Source organism: Salvia miltiorrhiza, chromosome 8 (assembly GCF_028751815.1).
Source record: "Salvia miltiorrhiza cultivar Shanhuang (shh) chromosome 8, IMPLAD_Smil_shh, whole genome shotgun sequence".
Classification (NCBI taxonomy): domain Eukaryota; kingdom Viridiplantae; phylum Streptophyta; class Magnoliopsida; order Lamiales; family Lamiaceae; genus Salvia; species Salvia miltiorrhiza.
Genome location: NC_080394.1, coordinates 46565890 through 46586129, shown reverse-complemented (window position 1 = coordinate 46586129; position 20240 = coordinate 46565890). Strand labels below are relative to the sequence as shown.

Genomic DNA, 20240 nt, shown 5'->3' with positions numbered 1-20240 from the left:
AAGGATTTTGGTATCATCAAACTAGGATTAGAATATTTCATAAAGTTCCCAACAGCGGTCGCCGAGTTGGCCGCCGATAGCCCTGAAAGGTTTTTAGGCATGAAGGTGGAAATTCGGTGACCGCCGAATTTAGTGTGTTTTATGAAGAAATTCGGCGACCGCCGCCGCCGTTTCTTCCGCATTTTTTTAATATTTTACGTTTTTCCATTTTTTAGAGTTATTTTCGGTTTTAAACTCTGTGTTTTACCCTGGTACTATATATAGGTCTTCTTTTGACCTATCTAGGGTTCCCAACTTTAGTTTTTCAGTTTCATAGCTTTAGATTTTTATTGCTTTCCAGTTTTTAGTGCTTGGATTGGATTCGTACAAGATTGAAGATTCAAGTCATTGCAATCGTTTTGTTTCCGGTTTATACAATTCAGTTTTTACAATTGCGTTCTTTTTAATTATATTTATGTTTTATTTTAATATGTCTGGCTAAGTTTTTTTTTCTGATTGTAGGGTTTGTAAATAGTTAATTAGATTCATGTGATTTATTTGTTAATACCTATTTACCTTCCAGTTTATTCTGGTGCTTAAATTCGTGTGAATTATCTGATCGATAGTTTGCATGTGTAACTATTCGGTTTGAGACCTAGCGGAGATGGATTCAAGAATGTATGATATGATCTTAACCTTGAGACCTAGCGGAGATAGCTGGATCATAGAGAGCTATTCTTATGTGCTTTTGGGAGTTTGTAGATTTTCTTGAGACCTAGCGGAGATAGAGATTTTATTAATCTACGATCGTTGCTGCTTTAGCGAAGTAATTGATTAATTAAGTGATCTCTCATCATAACTGGATTAAATTGGTTAATAGGATTAATAGATTTATTATGCGGATTTAGTTAATGAAATTACTACCCTAGGATCAGTTGTTTTTATAATTTGATTTTTATACTTGAATTTTATTTGTTGCTTTTTGAATTTAGTTTTAATTAAATCTTCATCATATTATGCTTGCGTGTCTACTGTAGTAGTTTGTTTAGGGAATAGATAGGGTTGTTTCGGTTTTCAGTCCCTGTGGAGACGATACTTGGCTTACTATTTGTTACTACAATTGCGCTATGTGAGTTGCGGTTTTATTGCTAGTAAATATAGTGATCACCCGTATAGGCGTTGCTCCATGGGCTGAAAATCGAAGCCTTGTGGTGGCATAGGAGCGGCGCAGTGACGGGGAGCAACAGAAGAAACGACTCCATCAGAATTGCCATAAGGGATATCACCCCACCTTCATATGTCGTTTCTTCCTCGGCAAGCTCTTCTTGATGGTGGACAGCAGCTCGAGGATCTTGGACTATCAGGGCTCGGTGCTGTGGAGTGTCCATCAACAAGTTAAGCTCATCCTGAAGGTTCTGGACAGTAATGAGGGGCGTGTTAGGTAGCAGAAAGTAATCTTTGGGCTTGCAAACCCAATACCATCATCAACCACTGCCTACTAAATGTTCAGCAGCTTTAAGTACCTTGGCGTCTACCATGATCTCATCATAAATCGCCCATTCATTGATCGTGATCCCTAAGTGCTCGACGACATGGGTGATGGCCTCTAATGTAGATGGAGGCGAGCAGGGTGCATGTCTGGCCATAGAATTAATTAAATAGCAGCCCAGATCAAAATGGTCACCCGTCATCATGCACTTTAGGTGCAGCAGCTCATCGGCCCTGAGGTTGCCCACATTGTCCTGGGCAAGATAATTATAGGCCATGACATATTGCAAGTATCAGAAGATTGGATTCCTCACCTTGGCCTTGGAACAACCATTGGTAAATTGCTTCACATCTTCAAGCTCCATTTTGGCCATTGCAGAACATATAACTTGGGGTCGGAATCGTAGGGCCCCATAAAATCCATCATTCAGACACCCCAAAAGATTATTGAGGTTGTGATGCAGCCCGAACAGAGCCAAGCTCGCGCCAGAACAGAGTTGAATCCCGCGCCAGACCAGAGCCAAGGACGCCAGAGCAGCGAAGTCATGCACCCGCCAGAGAAATCAAAAGGCCAGCACAGCGGAGTCGAAGGCCAGCGCAGCGGAGTCGAAGGCCAGCGCAGCGAAGTAGAAGGCCAGCGCAGCGGAGTCGAAGGCCAGCGCAGCGAAGTCGAGTGCCAGCGCAGAGAAGCCGAGACTTTCCAGAGCAGACTTTCCCGAGCAGAGGAATCGTCCCGCCAGAGGAATCGTCCCGAGCAGAGGAATCCTCCCGCCAGAGGAATCGTTCCGCCTAGAGCTGGCAAATCGGGCGGGCCGGGCCGGGCCGGGCCTGACCCAGCGGGCTTTCGAGATTTTCAGGGCCGGGCCGGGCTGGCCCGAAATTGATCGGGCTTTCATTTTTCAGGCCCAGCCCAGCCTCGACCGGGCGGTCGGGCCAAACCCGCCCAATTATTTTTTTTCACTAAATCCTATTTTTTTTACAAAAAATTAAATAAATTAAAATAAATTCAAATAATAATTATAGACAAAATAGTAATATAAAATCCTACTAGTCTACTACAATCGACAATTCAACATGTATAGATTTTCAATTCAAATAGTCCGACAAATAAATCAAAACTAAAAAATAAAACTCCAAGTCCAAACAACAAAATATTCAAATAATACTCAATTAAAGAATTACAACACCTAAATTCAGGACTAACCATTAAAGAAGTAATAAATTAAGGAAATACCGAAATAGAATTAAGGAAAATTGAAAAAGAAGTAATAAATTAAAGTTATTAAACTATAACTAAAATATAAAAAAAAAAAAAAAGAGGTGGGCGGGCTTTTTGGCCCGAAAACCCCGAGCTTTTTAGCCCCAAAGCCCGGTCGGCCCGACGGGCTTACTGGGTGGGCTTTTTAGGCCCGGGTTTTTTTGGGCCTATATTTTGTACAGCCCAGCCCAGCCCTAAACACGGGTGGGCCGGGTCGGCCCGTCGGGCCGGGTCGATTTTGCCAGCTCTAGTTCCGCCAGAGGAATCGTCCCGAGCAGAGGAATCCTCCCGGCAGAGAAATCGTCCCGACAGAGGAACCTCGGCTTTGCCAGAGCAGAGGAATCGTTCCGACAGAGCAAACTTCCAGAACAAAGCAGAGCGGACGTGCAGAACAGAGCGTATAGAGCTGGATTTCTCGCTAGGGTTATTTTAGCTTGCTGATCAAGTTTCTTTTGTTTCCTTGTTTTTAAGTTTCCTTGTTTTTACGTTATTCCTTATTTAAATTAGGGTTTTATTTTGCCTATATATATGGCGGCTGTATGGAACGAAAGAACAACTTTTATCATATATCAATCAAATTTGTGAGATTATTCTCTCTTGAGAACTTCGAGTTCTTCCTGAATTTTGCCCAAGCAAATTCAACTTATCGGCGTATCGGCGAGTTCATCATCCCTCGTCGTGTGTCATTCAACGTCTCCGAGTTGCTGTACCGATCATATCGTTGGGGTCTAGAGATCCGTTCTCTAGGAAACTTCGTAGATTTAGGTCAGGGGTTTTGGGACACCACTCCATGCTTCCGTTTGTTTTCCATTCAGCGTCTCCGAGTTGCTGCATCGATCATACGTTGGGGTTAGGGATCCGCTCTCTAGAAACGGCGTAGATTAGATTCAGGGGTTTTGGGACAAACTTCCACCCTTTATCTTTACTTTATTTATCATTTCAAGTCTTCCGCGCATAGTTATTTGTTCATTCCGGTGAAGTTCAAGAGGTTACCGGCGAAGTTCATATTGGGGTTAGGGATCCGCTCTCTAGAAACGGCGTAGATTAGATTCAGGGGTTTTGGGACAAACTTCCACCCTTTATCTTTACTTTATTTCTCGTTTCAAGTCTAGAGATCTACAGATCTCATAATTATCATATCATTTGGTATCAGAGATCTACAGATCTCGTTATCATATCTTTTTATCATATCATTTGGTATCAGTTTTCCAGGTTTCGTACGGGTCAAAATTATCCAGTGTTTTGTCTTTTTTGTTTGGGTCTTTACATTCTTGAGAGAGTATGAGTGTCAGTTCAGCAAATCACGGCCATCCGACAATTTTTGATGGATGCAATAGAGATAAGACGTGTCGTTCGTGTCAAGGGTTCAGATCCCATGAGAGTGAGCAGTGGGCAAATTTCTTTCACACGAGAGTTCTTGTCCACGACAAGTTGTGCAGTGTGATCATTGATGGAGAAAGTTGCACGAATGTGGCGAGTAGATATATGGTGGAGAAATCGGGGCTGACCGAGGTACAACACCTCAAGCCGTATCGTTTGCAATGGCTGAATGAGACCGGCGTCGTCGAGGTTACCACGCAAGTGAAAGTGCCTTTTCGCATTGGGAAGTATGAAGATGAGGTTTTGTGCGATGTTATTCCCATGCAGGCGACCCACATTTTGTTGGGTAGACCGTGGCAGGTCGATAGACGAGCTATTCATGATGAAGTCACCAATAAGTACTCCTTCGCGTATCAGCAAAAGAAGTTGGCAATTGTTTCCCTTAGTCCTCAACAAATTTATGAGGATCACGTGCAACTGCAGCAACGACACAAGGAGTGATCACTATTTTATTAGCAACAAAAATACCGCAACTAACACGGTGTAATCGTAGCACAGAAATAGCAAGCAGAGTATCGTATCCACAGAGACTGTAAAACTAAATTACTTTATCTATCTCCTAAACAGACCCTCACAGTATGCAGGTAAACGAAAGCAGGAAGGTTTAATTAACTTAAACTAAAATGCAAATAACAATAATTAAAAACACGTAGGAAAATTCAAATATTAAAAGACAACTGATCCTAGGGTAGTAAATTCATTAACTAAATCCACATAATAAATCTATTAATCCTATGTACCAGTTTAATCCAGTTATGATGAGAGATCACTTAATTAATCAATTACTCTCGCTAGAGTAGCAACGATCGTAGATTGGTAAATTATCTATCTCCGTTAGGTCTCAAGAAAATCTACTAACTCCCAAAAGCTCCTAAGAATAGCTCCCTATGATCCACCTATCTCTGCTAGGTCTCAAGGTTAAAATCATATCATACATTCCTGAATCCGCTAAACAGTTATCTCCGCTAGGTCTCAAACCGAATAGCTAAACATGCAAACTATTGATCAGATAATTCACAAGAAATTAAGCACCAGGAATTATGAATCATAAACTGGAAGGCATAAAGGTATTAACCAATAAATCACATAAATTCAATCAACTATTTTACAAACCCTAGAATCAGCTAAAGGAAACTAGCCAGACATGCTAAAATAAAACATAAACATAATTAAATAGAATGCAATTAAAAAAAACTAAATTGTATAAAAAAACAGAATGAAAAACGATTGTAGCGACTTGAATCTTCAGTCTTGATCCAAGCCTTGAAAACTAGAAAGCAATGAAATTCTGAACGCCGCTCGATCGCCAGCCACGCCGATTTCTCGGCGGGCTGAGCGGCGGGCGCCGGCTGGGTCGCCGGATGCTGCCTTAAATTCCTTCATCAGCCGGCAGTCACCGGCTGGGTCGCCGGTTGATCGCCGGCAGCTCCGTTCCTTCCTTTTTTCGAGCTCTTCAAGCTCGTTTCGTCGATTTTCGCATCCGGAACACTTGTAACTTGATATTTGGATCTTCAACATCCATATGTAGCTTTCAAAATATTCAAACCTAAAGCAAAATAACCAAAACCATACCCAAAAGTAATATCACAAAAGAATATGAAACTTAAACCAAATGATATCACAACCAAGCATAATTCTAGCACTTTGAACACTTACACTCCTAAAAATAATGCAAAATGAGTGTTTATCAACTCCCCCAAGCTTACATCATTGTTCGTCCTCGAATAATGGAAATAATAAACTCAATAAACACGAATGGGCAGAAATTTGGATCACAGAGGCCTCAGAAAAACGTAGAAAGTTAGAAATCTCAAATCTCCAACAAGTAAACACAAAGTTCACCAATTAAACACAACTTAAAGCAAAATCACCCTTGAATTTCAAACAATTGAATCTCACTATGTATGTGTATGATGGGACGTGTATACTCTCATCGAATTCAATGCAATGCAGATCACTTACCATAGGCTTGCCAATCGTCTACAATCTCCATCGCTAAAAGTGTGCCAAGACTAAGATCAAATAGGTCTTTATTTTTGGGTTATAATGTAGGGACATTGGTTAAGGTAGGGAAATATAGGCTAAGTGACTCAAATAGATCAAGAACACCAACCTTATAGCTTCAGAAATCAAGCATGGAATAAATTCCATCTTCCACCCAACTATGTCACCATAATCAAAAGAACTCAAGGGATTTAATCATCACAAAACAGAACTAAACACTCTTTTATGCTCTTAACTTCTTTCCAACACACAAAGTCAACTTTCAAACAAATATCTCAATAAACTCTCGACTTCACTCTTTTTTTCCCTCTTTTTTTTTTCTTTCTTTCTTTTTTTTTTATAACATAACTTTTCTAGAGCTCATAAGAGTAAATAGTAACACAAAATCATCCCTTCTTTTTCACAACCCACTATAATATATTCACCACATAAAGATCCTCATATACTACATCACCCCCTATCATCCAGCTAAAGAATAAAAGCTAAATAGGCTCAAAGTGGATAACAAAGAATAATTTTTCGTTAAGGACAGTGTTTGGGAAAAAATGTGGCTAACAAAAGATGGCCTAAAATCATCTCCTAATCCTGGGCACAACAGCAACCTAGACACAGAAACCATGGCAAGTTCTAAAAGATCACCACATGCAATGACAAAACTCACAACAAAGAATAAACTGTGCATTATAAACAGTTATAGCTCAAAATCTCACAGGTTTATTCAACGTCCCAAAATCAAGGTCAAAATCACCCTAAATTATGCAAATTAGTTCAAATTATGCTCAACTTGTCAAAGAATCTTGAATTCTACAAAATTTTATCAAAGAAATCATCATAAGCCCCTCACCAAAAATCTAATGGAGTAATAACCAACTCAAAAGCATTCACACACCACCAACCAAGTAGGATAAAACAATAAAGCTAACAAAAAGATAAAAGTGATACACATATCTACTCTCACCCCCCTCCCCCAAACTTATTACAGAACATAAGTTCGAAAATAAGTTTGGAGGGATGATGATATGTGTGTCACTACTCACAGAAAAAACATGCTCCATGGTGGTGGTATGAACCAAGCGCGAGTTCCCGCATCTTCCAAGCTCAACGCTGCACTAAAAACCCCAAAACAAAGAAAACAAAGAAAACAAAGAAACAAAAAGAAACTAAACGAAAGGAAAACAAAACAAAGAAAATGGTTGGGTTACCTCCCAACAAGTGCTTAATTTAACGTCTAGAGCTCGACGATACCTCAAAAACTCATGGAGGTCGGAAACAACACCCTAACCATTGGAAAGCTTTTCTACTCTTGGGTGCTCTCTCCACCAAAACACTTCTCTTGGCTCGAACATCCTCCACAAGCATTGCCCCCTTCTCATTCTTGTTCCGAAAAATCCGGAATTTCACTTTCTTCTTCTTGGGGGTATGGGTTTTCAAAGACCCCCCATCATGCTCCAAAAACAAACACTTCTCAAAAGTCAGAACTTCTTTTGGTTTTGGAGTTTTTTTCTTGGCTTCATACTTAGGGAGCTCATTCTTCTCAACCTCTTCATCCTCCGAAATTGCTAGAAACTGTCAGCCAAATTAATCACTTCATTCTGGGGAACTTCCTTTGGTGGAGGTTTCTTGAAAATCACAGTTTCCCCATAGGCTCTCAATGTCATCTTTTCATCGTTGACGCAGAAAGTCAGATCTCCCTCTTGCACGTCTATCAATGCACGGCCCGTAGCTAGAAACGGTCGCCCCAAGATCAATAGAGTATTTTTGTCCTCCGGCATGTCCAAGACCACAAAATCCGCAGGAAAAATAAACTGCTCCACCTGCACAAGAACATCCTCCACAATTCCCTTTGGATAAGTAAGGGAACGATCTGCCATCTGCAAAGCAATCGATGCAGGCCTGATCTCTCCAATCTCCAATCGTTTGAAAATAGATAGGGGCATCAAATTGATGCTAGCCCCTAAATCACAAAGAGCACGGGAGAAATTCTGTCCTCCAATCACACAAGCGATGGTAAAGCTACCGGGATCTTTCTGCTTCAACGGCAGCTTTTTCTGTAGTACCGCACTGCACTCCTCTGATAAATTGATCATCTCATATTTCCCCAACTTTTTCTTGTTGGAAACTACATCCTTGAGGAACTTAGCATACCCCGGCATATCTCTCAGCGCATCAAGTAATGGAATATTGATTTGTAACTTTGAAAATATCTCCATAAACTTGCCCATCTTCTCATCCAACTTCGGCTTTAGCAGACGCCTTGGAAACGGAGCTACAGGCTTGTACTCTGGTCTAGGGAACGAAGGGGTAGGAACAGGCTCCTTAACAGCAGAAGAGCTCGAATCCTTCTTAGGGGGAGGCGTCTGTTTCGTTGCAAGCTCTTCCAAATCATCATCGTCGTCCTCCACTACTTTGCCTTTTCCCTTGTCATTCTGCAGCTCTGGATGATCCCGCTGCTTTGGATGATTCCGCTGCTCTTCATCCTCAACTGAATTATCAACCACCCGGATGGAATGACATTGCTGATTTTGCTGAGGTTGTTGATATTGGCTCTTCGGATTGAACTGAGTGTTGCTAGGAAATTGGCCTAGCTTGTTCTGCGCAGCTGCTTGGTTGGCCATCTGACCAACTTGAGTCTCCAACATCTGCACTTGCTTGGACAGTGCTGAAAAATTATTTCCAATTTGACCCACTTAAGACTCCAAATTAGTCATCCTTGAACTAACAGTTGTCTCCATTCCAGTCATCTTCATTAACATCTGCTGCATCATATCCTCCATTGATACCTTCTTCGGCTCATTTATAACTCCTCCGCTAGACACAGAAAATCCAGGTGGAGGCTGCAAAGCATTGTTTGGATTACCGTAAGAAAGGTTAGGATGTGGTCGTGCTCCTGGCTGAAACTGCTGCTGACCCTACTGAAATTGTTGACCTCTGCCATACATTCCTGGCTGTCCTCGCTGGTAATTCCCATAATTTCTGCCATTCACATAATTGACATCTTCCATGCTTGACGGGTCTATCACAGCTTGCTCATGACGTCCAACATTCAACTCACCAATTTTTGTAGTCAGCTCTACCAGCTGTGTAGCCATCGCTGCCTGTTGAGTAACCATTGCTGCCATAAGATTAGAACTTGACGCAGCTGCAACCTTCTTCAATTGTACTCGCTCAGATGGCCATTGGTAGCTTGTAGAAGCCATGCTATCAATAATGCTCCATGCTTCAGAACTGCTTTTCTGCAATAGAGAGCCACCTGCAGCTGTATCCATGTGCATCCTTGTACGCTCCCCGCAGGTATTGTAGAACATGGTCACGAGCGTGCCTTCATCAAATCCATGGCTTGGGCACTTTCTGAGCTTCTCCTGATACCGCTCCCAAGTCTCCGCTAGCTTTTCTCCATCGTACTGTTGAAACTGCACGATGTCCATCTTCAACTTCAACGTAAGGCCAGGCGGATGAAACTTGCGTAGGAATGCATGAGCCAAATCCCCCCACACGATATTCTCTCCCAGCTGCAGCGTATGATACCACGACTTCGCCTTATCCCGCAGTGAGAAGGGAAAAAGACGAAGACGGATAATGTCATCAGGGACACCATTCATCTTCACCGTGCTACACAGCTCCAGGAAATGCGCTAGGTGCGCATTAGGGTCTTCAATCGCTTGTCCACCATATTGGCTCTGTTGGACCATCGTGATCAAACCCGTTTTCAGCTCAAAGTTGTTAACGTTCACTCGTGGGGGCTCCTGGTACACATACTGTGGTATGAACGCTTCATTGATGGCTGGTTGTTTCTGAGCCTCTCTCGTCTCCTGTGCATCAAGCAGCTTCTTCAACTGCTCTTGCAGAGCTCGAATTTGGATTTGCTCTGGAGTAGCCATCGTTTCTGTCTCAACTTGATCGTTCTGCTTTTTTAGATTGCGCAAGGTCTTATTGATTTCAGGGTCAAACTCAAAGAGAGGATTTCCGTGAGATCGTGTGTTCATATGCAACCTACAGAAACACAACTTTTAAAAGTTAGAAAAGAAAAATAAAAACAAATAAAACCTACAGTACTATAAAGTCCTATCAAAAATATTAAAGCGAATTCTTAACAGTCTCCGGCAACGGCGCCAAAAAGTTGATCACTATTTTATTAGCAACAAAAATACCGCAACTAATACGGTGTAATCGTAGCACAGAAATAGCAAGCAGAGTATCGTATCCATAGAGACTGTAAAACGAAATTACTTTATCTATCTCCTAAATAGACCCTCACAGTATGCAGGTAAACGAAAGCTGGAAGGTTTAATTAACTTAAACTAAAACGCAAATAACAATAATTAAAAACACGTAGGAAAATTCAAATATTAAAAGACAACTGATCCTAGGGTAGTAAATTCATTAACTAAATCCACATAATAAATCTATTAATCCTATGTACCAGTTTAATCCAGTTATGATGAGAGATCACTTAATTAATCAATTACTCTCGCTAGAGCAGCAACGATCGTAGATTGGTAAATTATCTATCTCCGTTAGGTCTCAAGAAAATCTACTAACTCCCAAAAGCTCCTAAGAATAGCTCCCTATGATCCACCTATCTCCGCTAGGTCTCAAGGTTAAAATCATATCATACATTCCTGAATCCGCTAAACAGTTATCTCCGCTGGGTCTCAAACCGAATAGCTAAACATGCAAACTATTGATCAGATAATTCACAAGAAATTAAGCACCAGGAATTATGAATCATAAACTGGAATGCATAAAGGTATTAACCAATAAATCACATAAATTCAATCAACTATTTACAAACCCTAGAATCAGCTAAAGGAAACTAGCCAGACATGCTAAAATAAAACATAAACATAATTAAATAGAATGCAATTAAAAAAAAACTAAATTGTATAAAAAAAACCGAATGAAAAATGATTGTAGCGACTTGAATCTTCAGTCTTGATCCAAGCCTTGAAAACTAGAAAGCAATGAAATTCTGAAAGCTAGAAAACTGAAAAAAATAAAATCTGGTGAACCCTGAATAGGTGCAAGGAAGACCTATATATAGTACCAGGGTAAAACTACAGAGTTTGAGCTCGAAAAGACTTTGTAAAACGCATGAAAACTCAAAAACCCGGACTTGCGGCGGTCGCACAGCGGGCAGGCGGCGATCGCCGGTTTCTTCACAAAAATTGCTCTTCACGCGGCGGGCGCCGCTCGATCGCCAGCCACGCCGATTTCTCGACGGGCTGAGCGGCGGGCGCCGGCTGGGTCGCCGGATGCTGCCTTAAATTCCTTCATCAGCCGGCGGTCGCCGGCTGGGTCGCCGGTTGATCACCGACAGCTCCGTTCCTTCCTTTTCTCGAGCTCTTCAAGCTCGTTTCGTCGATTTTCGCATCCGGAACACTTGTAACTTGATATTTGGATCTTCAACATCCATATGTAGCTTTCAAAACACTCAAACCTAAAGCAAAATAACCAAAACCATACCCAAAAGTAATATCACAAAAGAATATGAAACTTAAACCAAATGATATCACAACCATGCATAATTCTAGCACTTTGAACACTTACACTCCTAAAAATAATGCAAAATGAGTGTTTATCAAGGAGGCGGATAAGGTGCATTCTACGGAGCAGTCGGTCGAGCAAACATAGATGAAGGTTGAAGTGGAGATTGATAGAGAGGTTGTTGCTCTCCAAGATGAGGACACCGATCCCGATAGGCCACAATTGGAGGAGACCGACGAAGCAAAGGCAGTTGTGGTGGACATCGATCGAGAGGTTGTTGCTGTTGAAGAAGAGGAGCCCAATCTTACGTTGCTGAAATTGCAGGATTCACGTGAGAAAGTGCTTGAGGAATATGTTCCAATTCCTTTGGCAGCAAAGGTTTTGCTGATCACGTATACAAGTGAATTCTTTTGTGATGAAGCGCCGATGCATGCTACATGGCTGTTAGGAAGAAAAGTGAAGCCTGGCAGTATTTTCAACAACAAATTCGTCATGTTCACGTTTCAAGCAAACTCAGAGTTAGAGCCAAAGCATTTGGTTTTTGATCCCGGCAAGATGAATGATGGACAAGAGAGAAAAGCTAGGGTCCATCAATTGTTTCTAGCAGCCAATGAAGATTTTGTTTTTGATCCAGGTATTGGCATTCACGAATTGGATTTGAGGTCAAATCCTCTTCAAGAAGAGGGGAATGATGCAGCCCGAACAGAGCCAAGCTCGCGCCAGAACAGAGCTGAATCCCGCGCCAGACCAGAGCCAAGGACGCCAAAGCAGCGAAGTCATGCACCCGCCAGAGAAATCAAAAGGCCAGCACAGCGGAGTCGAAGGCCAGCGCAGCAGAGTCGAAGGCCAGCGCAGCGAAGTAGATGGCCAGTGCAGCGGAGTCGAAGGCCAGCGCAGCGAAGTCGAGTGCCAGCGCAGAGAAGCCGAGACTTTCCAGAGCAAACTTTCCCGAGCAGAGGAATCGTCCCGCCAGAGGAATCATCCCGAGCAGAGGAATCCTCCCGCCAGAGGAATCGTTCCGCCAGAGGAATCGTCCCGAGCAGAGGAATCCTCCCGCCAGAGGAATTGTCCCGACAGAGGAACCTCGGCTTTGCCAGAGCAGAGGAATCGTTCCGACAGAGCAAACTTCCAGAACAAAGCAGAGCGGACGTGCAGAACAGAGCGTACAGAGCTGGATTTCTCGCTAGGGTTATTTTAGCTTGCTGATCAAGTTTATTTTGTTTCCTTGTTTTTACGTTATTCCTTATTTAAATTAGGGTTTTATTTTGCCTATATATATGGCGGCTGTATGGAACGAAAGAACAACTTTTATCATATATCAATCAAATTTGTGAGATTATTCTCTCTTGAGAACTTCGAGTTCTTCCTGAATTTTGCCCAAGCAAATTCAACTTATCGGCGTATCGGCGAGTTCATCATCCCTCGTCGTGTGTCATTCAACGTCTCCGAGTTGCTGTACCAATCATATCGTTGGGGTCTAGAGATCCGTTCTCTAGGAAACTTCGTAGATTTAGGTCAGGGGTTTTGGGACACCATTCCATGCTTCCGTTTGTTTTCCATTCAGCGTCTCCGAGTTGCTGCATCGATCATACGTTGGGGTTAGGGATCCGCTCTCTAGAAACGGCGTAGATTAGACTCAGGGGTTTTGGGACAAACTTCCACCCTTTATCTTTACTTTATTTATCATTTCAAGTCTTCCGCGCATAGTTATTTGTTCATTCCGGTGAAGTTCAAGAGGTTACCGGCGAAGTTCATATCAGGTTGTCCGTGGTGATCTAGTACTAATGATTGAGTAGCTGGAAGGAGATAGCGGTGGGGCAACCATTGGAGTAGGTGATGTCAAGCGTCGAGAGAAACTCCAATTGCCGAACACCGACTCGCTCAACCACCGTCCATACGTCCTCGACGATGCCCAATTCATGCATAGTCTCGACACAGATACATTTGGTGGGTCAGAGAGGGAGGTTGACCAATGTCAATGCTTTGTCATTTGGGAGATTTACACCAAAAGGTTTCTAAGCAAAGTTGGAATCGAGAATCATGACTTGTAAGCCTCGAGAAGTTAAGCATGTGGCTTTGGCCTTGCCCTTGCCTTTACTAGTAGGTGCCTTCTTGGGCGACATGGTGAATATAAGCTGCAAGCACCAAAATGACTCGATGAATAATCTCTCAAGGCAAAATTTTGCCGCCAAAAAAATTACACTTGTTCACAATCTAGTGCCAAGACAAAATATAGCTCAAGCATAAATCAATTGTAAGCAAGCAAGTATAAACTTGAGCATAAACAACATAGAGAAGAGTAGCTAGGCAAAGATGTGATAATATCCCCCAAACAATAGCAAATAATCCCAAAATCAACACCAGAAGCAAAATAATCGAAAATTAAGGCTAACAATATAGTAATAATTGATCTTAAACATGAGTAGTCCAAGCTAGAAGCAATCGTTCAAGAAGATTCAATAAAAAAAAATCAAAAATTTCAATGTGAGCCCTAATTTTGAAAACATAAGATAGGAAATGAAATAGGCCAAAACAATCGATCAAAAGCTAGTAAATCATGCCAAGAATTAAAAAACATGAGGAATTAGAGCAAGAATGACATACCTTGGGCTGATGGGGAGGAAGAAAGTTGAGAGATTTGAGAGAATTGTGTGCATATATGTGTGTGTAAAATAAGTGAAATAATGTGTGTAGAGTGAGAAAAAAATGTGTGGGAGGGGAAAAATAAGGGCAAAAACCGGGTCAAACGTGGTTCAACACGCGGGTCAATAAGTGGGCTAGGCAAAATTTGGGTCGCGCGGTACAAATGCGCGATATGGCAGAATCTCTTGGACTGATGACGCGGTTTAAACACGCGGGCGCCTATCCCGCCTGTGTGACTCAAGCGGGCCAGAGACGCGCCCGACCGAGTGTTGCTGATCCGATGCCGTGTTTCTCCTCGCTTGGGGCATCTCGGGTGTCGCGTGCACATGCGATATTATTTATTTATTTTTATTATTTTATAAAACTGTAAAATAAAAGAGAACCAAGCAACACCAAGCAAAGGTAAGAGAAAAACGAAATTAGAAAGAAAAAAAGGTGCAAGAAAAACTCATGACGTTAGGCTACCTCCCAACAAGCGCTATTAACGTCGACAACTCGACGCTTCATGAATCATGCATCTCGGAGAACAATGACTTCCACCTTTTGGATGTGATCCAAGCAGTGAGTGATACACTCTAAACGGCTCACCACCTGCCTTGGACAACTCAATAGTACCATTAGGGAAAACTTGAGATATGGAGAATGGACTCGACCACTTTGACTTCAATTTTCTCGGAAACAAACGAAGATGTGAATTGAACAAAAGAACTCCATCCCTCACTTGGAACTCTCTCTTGAGGATCATCATATCACGAAATCGTTTCGTCATTTCCTTATAGATGCTTGAATTTTCAAAAGCTTGTACCCGAAATTGATCCAATGCATTCAAATGTAGGATCCTCTCTTTCTCCCCGTTAATTGAAAATTCAAATTTAGCTTCTTAATAGCCCAAAAAAAATTGTGGGCAACCTCAACATGTAAATGACATGACTTCTCAAACACCAATTGATATGGAGACATTCCTAAAGAAGTTTTGTAAGCCGTGCGATACGCCCAAACTGCATCATCCAAGAGAATTGCTCAATCTTTGTGGCTGCCATTAGGGGCCATTTGTTTGACATGGATTCTACTATGAGAAAGTAATCTCGTTCCAAAATATTAAATTCATGTGTTTGGTTAAATTTTTGTCAAACAGGAAAAAAGTAAAAAGAATTCTGAAAACAAGGAAAATAGTGCAACTTTCCATGTTGTTATTCCCTAACTTTTCTTAGGTATTCTTTTTCCTCATTCTTATGATTCTTCTATTTTGCATTGTGAATTATTATTGTTATTATTAACGTACAACTTTTTTTAAGCAAATCTTAATTTAATTCTTAGATATGAATAATAATTTATGTTGTGTATTATTATTATTATTATTATTATTATTATTATTATTATTATTATTATTATTATTATTATTATTATTATTATTATTATTATTATTACTTAATTAATAATTTACTTTAGGAAAATCTTAATTTAATTTTTTAAAACTATAAATTATACTTTATGTTGTACATTATTATTATTATTATTATTATTATTATTATTATTATTATTATTATTATTATTATATAAATGATTTTATTTTAGAATTATGAAGCATATAATCTATATATTATATAAAACACCAGTTCTAACGGTAAAAAATTCCCGGCAAAATTTTGACAGTTTCTTTTCCAAAATTTTAGGTGCATTTAAAAAAACGTGATTGAGCAGCAATTCAGTTTTCCCCAAAGTTTTCAAGCACATATGAAAAAAATAAATTACAGAAACGTGGATTCAACAACGATTCAGTTTTTACCCAAATTCTCCCTCTCCCACACGTTCTCTTTCTCCATCTTCATCTCCCACACGTTCTCTCACAATTACTACAGCAACGTTCTGGATTTAGCAAAGAATTTCACCGCATTCGCTTTCAGAAATCGTTACCGCAATGGATTCCGCACGAAGACGGGGAAGAAGTCTTCTTGTCAGGTGATTGAGGGGCACGGCCCAAAGATGACTCTGAACTTCCACATCACAAGAAGGTAATAGGATCGATCTGCTAGGTACTGAGTCAAAGTAAACTAAACTCTTCTCCGAATCATGTCGATACCAATTTTGTTACCAAAGGTTCACTCTTGATTCTTTATATATGTCAATGTCGGTGCGTGAATATTTTTTCAGTTTTGGAAATTTTTTAAGGGAATTTCAGGATTGTTGTGCTTTTGTAGAAAACTTTATCAAAATCGAGATGAGTGATATATAGTTTGTCATGGGCATCGGTTTCAATGTGTTTTGCAGGTTGGAGAAGGAGCTAATGGCTCTACTGGTATCCTTAATATGGAGAAAGTAATAGAAGTTGGGAAGAAAGACACATATCTAGGTAGCCAGACAGTTGTTGATAAGGTGTATCTCAATCTATTTTTCTTTTTCTAATATTTTGCAATTTTTATTTTTCACCTTATTCATGAAATTTAAACTATGACTTGCAGCTTTTATATTTGTTTCAGTGCAAGCAGCAACAACGACATCTACAACAGTTATCTGCCTGGTGCAATCTGCATCCTCTTATAATTTTTCTCTTCTTTTTCCTATCTTAGTTGAATAATATTAAGGTGTAGTGCTATACCATGAGGATTCCATCCTCTAAGGTATTTGTTATTTATAAAAAGTTTACATGTATAGATGTGTGTATATGTTTCAGTAAATGATAGGTTTTTAGTTTGTGTTTTCATTGTAAGTCATGCTACGGGATAATTTTAAATTCTTTAATCTACACCATAAATATATGATTTAGTGGATATTTTTCTAAAATTAAAATTATCATAAATGATCATAGTGGTAGGCTACGACCATATTGTCGAAGAGTGATTAACATTGAAAAGGTTCCTATTCTATTTTGAAATCTCTTTTATATAATAGTTTCAAAAACAATGGTGAAACGCATCCAAATGGGTGGTTTTATAATTCATACTCATGTTTCTATTCGCGTTGATGTTGATGCAATGTTTGATCCGGATAAGGCGAGCATGGGGTGGGAATTATCGGTCGCAACCATGAAGGAAAAGTGATTGTGGCAGCGGCGAAGAAGATGAACCCAGTATCGAGTGCTATGATGGCGGAGATCATGATGATCATGCAGGGCATTCTGCTGTGTGTGGAGCACGAGCTTGCACCGGTTGAGATGTTCACCTGCTCGGTGCTTGCGGCCAGAACCATGGTGGATGAGAGGATGAGGAAGAGAAAGCGCGGTGTCTACCCGATGATCTTAGAGACATTTTACAAATGGCAAGACAAAATATTTTACTGAGCATCAACCATGTGTATGGAGAGGCAAATGTGGCAGCACATAGACTCGCCCAGCATGCGAGATTAAGTTCAGAGTTTGTTAGCTGGACTCACTGGTTGTATTGATCAATATATGAGCTCTTCTCCCTTCTCAAAAACAAATACTAGATGTTAGGATTTTTACATTCTCATGTAAATATATTTACGTTTGGATTTTGAGAAATGAATGTGCTTCATTAATATTTGCATAAAACTGCCTGCTGTGAAATTTATTTAGGAAACAGCAAGTGCAAGAAAAGGTATGGACTAATAGTAATTTAGGAAATGGATTTAAAAAAAAAACATATTTGTGATTTTTCCGTTTTACTGATGGAATCCATTGTCCCATAATTTACCGTGTATCTCCGTGTCCCAGTCTTAATCTAATTCACAAGTGATGATATTATAATATTCTTACATACTTGAAAAATTAAAATTAAAAATATTCTCCCGGTCCACAAAAAATAGTCCATTTTTACTATTTTGGGACTTCCACAAAAATTAGTTTATTTCCACGTTTGAAAATTTTATATCACATAATGAGCTATTTTCTCCACTCACAATATAATTAATTATCATTATTAACACCATATTTTAAATGAGACCATTTATCCACTCACAATAAACTAAACCATTTTCATTAAAATACGTATTTCTCAATTTATGATTATTTTTTGTGAACGGAGAAAGTATATGTCATTATCCGTGCATCGCACGGGAGGGCGTACTAGTTAACATTAATAATGTACATTTTGTTACTAAAAAAATTGATTAGAGAAAAATTTTATACATATTAAATTAGTATAATTTAATTCTTTGATTATTATGTATATTTAATGATACAAATTCGAAACCCTAATAATTATTTTTGGTATTTACAAACACAAGAAAAAGAATCTATTAAGTTTCATTTTCACATGATCATTTTCTTATGAATTTTTTAAAAAAATTGTCTCTAGCTCTTAGGGTGACTTGAACCCCCGACCTATATTGATTGGAGGAGAAACGTCTTACCAACAGACTGCGCCTCATCATCAATCATTTTCTTAAGAATTATATTCTCAATTAATATTGTTTTATGGCAAACAAACCTGCCCTAATAATATTTTCCAATACTTACTTGATCTCTCTGTCCAGATCTATTCGAATTGAATTCAATGCTCACCCATATTTACCAATTAACACTTACACATATAGGAAAGGGATCCCTTGCTGTGCTTCTTTTGCACATTACTCCTTGTTGTGTCCACCAATATTTATTCTGCGACCCCTTAATTTGTTTTATTCACAATAGAAACCCACCTATTTTTCAAAAGAAAACAGAAAATTTTCTATAATTTGTAGATCTGCCCGCCTCGCCAAAAATGGTATCAAAGCGGGTTTTTATTGAGGAATTATATTATATTTAATTTATTTTATGATTAACCAATGTGGGAGGAGACTCCATTGAAATTTATGGATCCGGACGAATGTCCGAGATGTCTTGTATACAGGATTTCTCTCCAACATTTGGAGAGAGAAAACAGTCGCTTACTAAGCGAATTACGAGTGTATTGTCGAACCTTAGTGGTTCACATCACCGAAGACGAGGATACTGTTCGTGAAATCATCACATACATACAAGGATATCTTGATGCCCTACTGGAAATTGCCGAGGCCAAATCGGCAAATGAACAAACCAGAGCCAACCTCCATCAACAACACATTTGATGGAGCAGAAGGACAAAGCAGGAGTAGCTTATCCAAGCTACCAAAAGATTGAGCCAAACTCTTCCGACAACGTCAACTTGCGGGAGATTCAAAGCTTTCTATACCACAAGACGAGGACGAGTTAGTCCTATACACCGACGCGAGTGATTCTTGGTGGGCAGCTGTACTCACAAAAATTACTCCTTATGGAGAGGAACCATGCAGATACTGTAGCGGTCTCTTCTCTGACAGTGACGCTGTGCGATGGCACATCAACGAGAAAGAATTCTACGCAGTTAGAAAGGCGTTCAAAAAATGGCCGTTATTTCTACTTGCTAAAAAATTCATTTTGAAAGTCGATAACACTAATGTTAAGGCTTTCTTAACCAAGAAAATCGAATCTAAACCTGAAAATGCTAGATTGCTTAGATGGCAAGCTGAATGCCAATATTATGATTTTAATATTGTCGTTTTGAAATCTGATGATAATATTCTTGCAGATTTCTTAACAAGGGATGGAGCCAACTGAGGTTGACGCCATCATCATAAACCAGAGGCAGCTCCAAGAGAACATGGAAATGCTGCAACAAGAATGGCAAGAGTGTGTACTCCATGCCAAACAAGCGGGAAGGATGCAGTCGGCCGATGAAGCCAAAATATCTGACTGAATACAAGAATGTCTTAAGAAGATGATAAATCTTCATGAGGCAATCCACAAGCCGCTCCTGCGCGGGATCAGGGCTCCCTTGATCGAAGCAGGCATTACCGTACCGGACGAATTATCGATAGCAGGGGATTCAAGTACCCCTAGCACAAGTTCTGAGGCTAAGGTGTCAAAACCGGATCCTCAAGAAAAAGATGTTGCTAAGGCCTCACCGCTCGAACCAACATGTCAACCCTCCACCTCTGGGGTAAAAGAGGAAGAGATCAATCTTAGGCCACTGACAGGCAAATCTGAGATTGATACTAATATTTTTGAAATATCTCCTGTTTGGCAGATGTACCAGTCCAGATGGGAGAA

General features: G+C 40.1%; 1 long non-coding RNA gene across 1 annotated transcript; it reads left to right on the top strand.

Annotated features, from left to right (window-relative positions):
• The first annotated feature begins 15855 nt into the window (after positions 1 to 15855).
• On the top strand, positions 15856 to 17744 carry LOC130996836 (uncharacterized). Its single transcript, XR_009092837.1, has 3 exons — positions 15856 to 16248; positions 16505 to 16609; positions 16696 to 17744. It is a non-coding gene; the product is annotated as an uncharacterized LOC130996836 (long non-coding RNA).
• Positions 17745 to 20240: the final 2496 nt, after the last annotated feature.